The 4129-nt window shown below is 38.8% G+C and overlaps 1 non-coding gene across 1 annotated transcript; it reads right to left on the bottom strand.

Annotated features, from left to right (window-relative positions):
• Positions 1 to 361: 361 nt before the first annotated feature.
• On the bottom strand, positions 362 to 466 carry LOC120887694 (U6 spliceosomal RNA). Its single transcript, XR_005731030.1, has one exon. It is a non-coding gene; the product is annotated as a U6 spliceosomal RNA (small nuclear RNA).
• Between the last annotated feature and the right edge of the window lie 3663 nt (positions 467 to 4129).

Here is a 4129-nt window from a genome sequence, read left to right as displayed (position 1 = left end):
TCCCATCTGCTGGGGTGTTCTCATCCTGGGACAGCAAGTAAAGGAACTTCCTAGTGTGGCCGGCATCAGAGCAAAGTGAGGGGAAAGAGATGAAGAGCAAGGTTGGACCTTCATGATGGGATGAGGGTCTTCATGATAGGATGGGGGTGTTAGATTACAGGGAACTTTGTTGGCTCCTTTTAAAACATTGCTTTTTACTCTGAATGGAATAAATAAATTCTGATGGGGTTTTTGAGCAGAAGATCGATGTAATTTGCTTGTGTTTATTTAGTTTACTATAACTCAGTTTAGATATCATTTACACTCCATAAAATTCCCTCTTTTTCAATGCATACAATTCAGAGGTTTTTAGTGTATTCCCCCAAATGTGGAATGTCTCATGAATTTCCTGTCATCTTTCCATAGGGACCATGCGCATCTTCTTTGCATGATCCAATTTTAGCATATGTGCTGCTGAGGAGAGCACTTGATGCTCATTTCTGCAGAGTCACACCTACTGCTGAGTTGAGAATAGACTGCAGAAGATCCGTGGTAGGAAGGGGGGCCTGGGGAGTGCGTATGCAATCAGTCCCGGAGGGAAGGTTGTGGTTCCAACTAGAGAGGCACTGGGAAACGATGAGGGTGTGTGAAACTCTGGATGTGTTTCAAAGGCACATTCAGCAGGATTTCCTGATGGGTTGGGTGTTACCGATGTCATTCATCTCTGTTCAATATTAGAATGTCTCAGACAGGAAACAGGAACCAAATGGGCAGTCAATTATAACCCAGGAACATTGAAAAGAGATGAAACTGCTTTGACTTCTAGTGATGGAAATAAATCAAATGGGATGCAGGTTTTATTAAATGAAGGATGGTCCCCCACCTTCAAGGCAAAAACACTAGACACATATTTAAAGACGGTGGGTGTAGATTCTAAATATCAGTGAACTAGACTCCAAAACTTAAGAACGGAATTGAGAATTTGTTAAGAGCTCTGTTAGCTTTCCATGACTATAACCAATATCTGACTCAAATTGACAGAGAAAACATATATTTTGTCTCAGGTGTTCAGAGGTTCCAGACTTCGTTTAGGTGGCGACATTACTTCAAGGTCTGTGGTCAGGGTGCTGGAAGGCAGGGGTGGGGAGAGCCCTATGTCTGGAAAGAAAAAAAAGGGGGAAGGGGAGGGGCTAGGGTCCCATAATTCCCTTCAAGGGCACACTCCCAATGATCCCAAGACTTTCCACCAGGACCTGCCTTTTACAGGTTCCAATTGATCCACTCTTGGAGTTAAGTGTCCAACCCACTGACCTTTGGAGGACACATAGAATCCTATTTATAACAATAGCAAACGACTTAGGACCAAGAAAATGAATAAGTACATGTCTGAATCCCCAGTAAATGGTGACAACCAAATTAACTGGTGTCTAATCATCATTTTAGAAATTTATAGCACATAACTAAATTTCTTCTGCATTTTATATGTTTTCACTACCTCTTTTTCTGTCTTTCTGTCTGTTTATCTCTTTCTCTCCATTTCTCTTTATCACTATTTCTCACTCTCAAGCACACTTGTGAAGGCTGTCTAATTTCACTGAGCTAAAGAGGAAAGTTTCAGGTGAGTTAGGGATTAGCAGGCAGACATGGGCTCCTGGACTGTCCGTCAATACCAGTGTTCATAGCACAATGTGGCTCTAGGAGTCAGGAGACTGCACGGAGGTCCAGAACTAAGAAGCCAGGAAGCAAGGTTTGAGGACAATCAAGGTGGACAGCTGCCCCTCCCCCTATTTTAGAGCTTTTGATCACCAGAGGCCTTATTTTATATCACAATTAAAAAGACTTGAAAAGCACCTCATCAAACAAGCATGCAAAAATGAAAGCCATGGAGGGCCGATTGGGTGCAGTTAATTTTTAATTATACTCTCTCTCTGCTCTGGCTTTATTTATTGCCAAGCAGCTGGAAGGATAGAATCCACCAGAGGGTAAATCGCTAGTTCTCTGTGAACAGGAATTTCTTTATAGTACATTGTTCAAAAATAGATTACAAGTGAGATTGACACGATTCTGAATAGCTTGTTTTTTCCTCCTTAAATGTCATGGTAATACAATCCTGTCTCAACAAAGCCAAGGTCGTACAGGAGTGCCAAAAGCTGTAGCTCTTAAATTCTTCTTTCTTGCTCCCACTTGAGGAAATGTGTTCAAATCAAGAAGAAAAACGTCAATCTTTACATTAAGAAGAAAAAAAAAACAATTAGGAAAGGAATCTACTGGCCTCTTTATATTCAGTTCAACAACCACACCCTTGATCATTTGGGGACTTAAAAAATAAGGCAAATTGTGCTGCTAGGAAAGTTCAGATCTATTTTAAATCTCCTACAGGGCTCTTTGCCAAAACACTGTCACCCTTCGCTGGAACTGTAGCAATCTTTGCAGACTTACGAAATACTTCAGACTGGCTGCATTCCATAGAAACGATGCCTTATAAGGTGAACAGAAATCAGAGCTTGTCCAGGATGTTACTATACCATACGGGATGCTGATACATGACTATATGGAGGGAGGCATAAAATTATGAATAGGAAAACTTTTCTCTCTCTCTTCCTTTAAGATCTATTGATCGTGGGTAAATTTATGCTCAAAAAATAAAATCAAGAGAATAGTAACTATTATCATTCCAAATTCTCTCAGAGCTTAGATTCAGGGTAAATCTTCTGGGATCACATGCATTCTCAAATACAGATGAAAACAATTATGATCATTTCTCAATAACATAGAAATAAAGCACAGTGCAAATTCCTTGGGAGACATGTTGAAGGGCTGAGAAGGTGTGATGTATACTTAAATACATCAGCACTGTAGGTTTTTATTGTATTTGTATCGTGTTGCATGCTATTTATCAACAGTAAATCAATTTCAGTTTCTCTGTAAAACAACTATAAAAAAAATCTAGTATAAAAAGGTTCCGATTCCATCTCACCTTTCAGATGAGAGTAAATGGAAGTGCTCAGATCAAGAGTAAGATTTTCTTTCTCTTGAAGTTTTGTTTTTTTGTTCTTAGATACTTATTTTTCCTTTTCTGAAGTGGCTTTGCTTCTTGGTAAATCTGCCACAAGGGAGTGCTTTATCTTAAAAGAGACTCTATTTAAAACAAATCAATAACCTGAGTACTGAGCATTGGAATTGGTGAATACTGGTAAGTTCACTTCCATAAAGGTGTTGAACTATCCGATTTTAACCCAGTTTAACATCTACTCAAATCCCCAGATTGGTATATTTATTGATAGAGCATTTGAATGTTTCCTTTATAACAGCTCAATCCAGGGATGATTTCTCCCATATGTTTCTAATTTACTCGCACTTAGCTCATCGAAGTCTGGTTTTGTAGAGGAAATGTGATGTCCAAGAAGCTGTTGGGAGGCACTTTTCTTGGAGAAAGGAAGTAATGTTCTTTAATTTTATAGTTCACAAACTGACTCCTAAAGATTTGAATGCATTTCAAATGTATGAAATCACCAAGTTCAAGTATGTTCTAAGATTGGCAAAGGAGGGCTTCCATTTCTAACTGAAATGATGTCACAGTACGAAGCCAAGGCAGACAAGCAAGAAAACCGTTAGACAAAGGGGCCAGAAATTGAATTTCCAGTATTCCTTTCTCTTCAAACTGCCTTTGATTGAGGCCAAAATGCCTGTTTATAGACATTGTCAACCCATGATGTCATATTTCCCAGTAATTCTAGAACAAAGTTAAAGTACTTTGAGCAAATTTGTTTAATAGTCTTAAACTCATTTTAATATTTTAAAGAAGATTTTATTGCTCCGTGGAATCTTTCCAATCCTCGATAACAGCATGTTTAAGTTTTGGAAGTTTTGTTTCAGAAGGTTTCAGAGCTGCTGCAGAGACAGTGGAATGTACTGTGGAGCTCAAAGCCTTTAGAGCCACAGTCTTTGTTTCTTCTTGCTTTCTCAGCTGTGTGATTTTATATAATATATTTTGTCTCTGTGCAAAAATTTCTCCAAATATAAAACGAGTATTCAAACTCACCTGCAATTTGGTGAAAAAAAGTAAAATCATCTTGAAACTACAGAAACAAGGGTTGGAAGTGCAGTGTCTCAGCACATGCCAATCTGCTTCCTTCTTACTGTGTTCATT

The sequence above is a fragment of the Ictidomys tridecemlineatus genome, chromosome 10, assembly GCF_052094955.1.
Source record: "Ictidomys tridecemlineatus isolate mIctTri1 chromosome 10, mIctTri1.hap1, whole genome shotgun sequence".
Classification (NCBI taxonomy): domain Eukaryota; kingdom Metazoa; phylum Chordata; class Mammalia; order Rodentia; family Sciuridae; genus Ictidomys; species Ictidomys tridecemlineatus.
The sequence above is the reverse complement of the archived record's forward strand: the minus strand, read 5'-3'. Positions and strand labels throughout refer to the sequence as shown.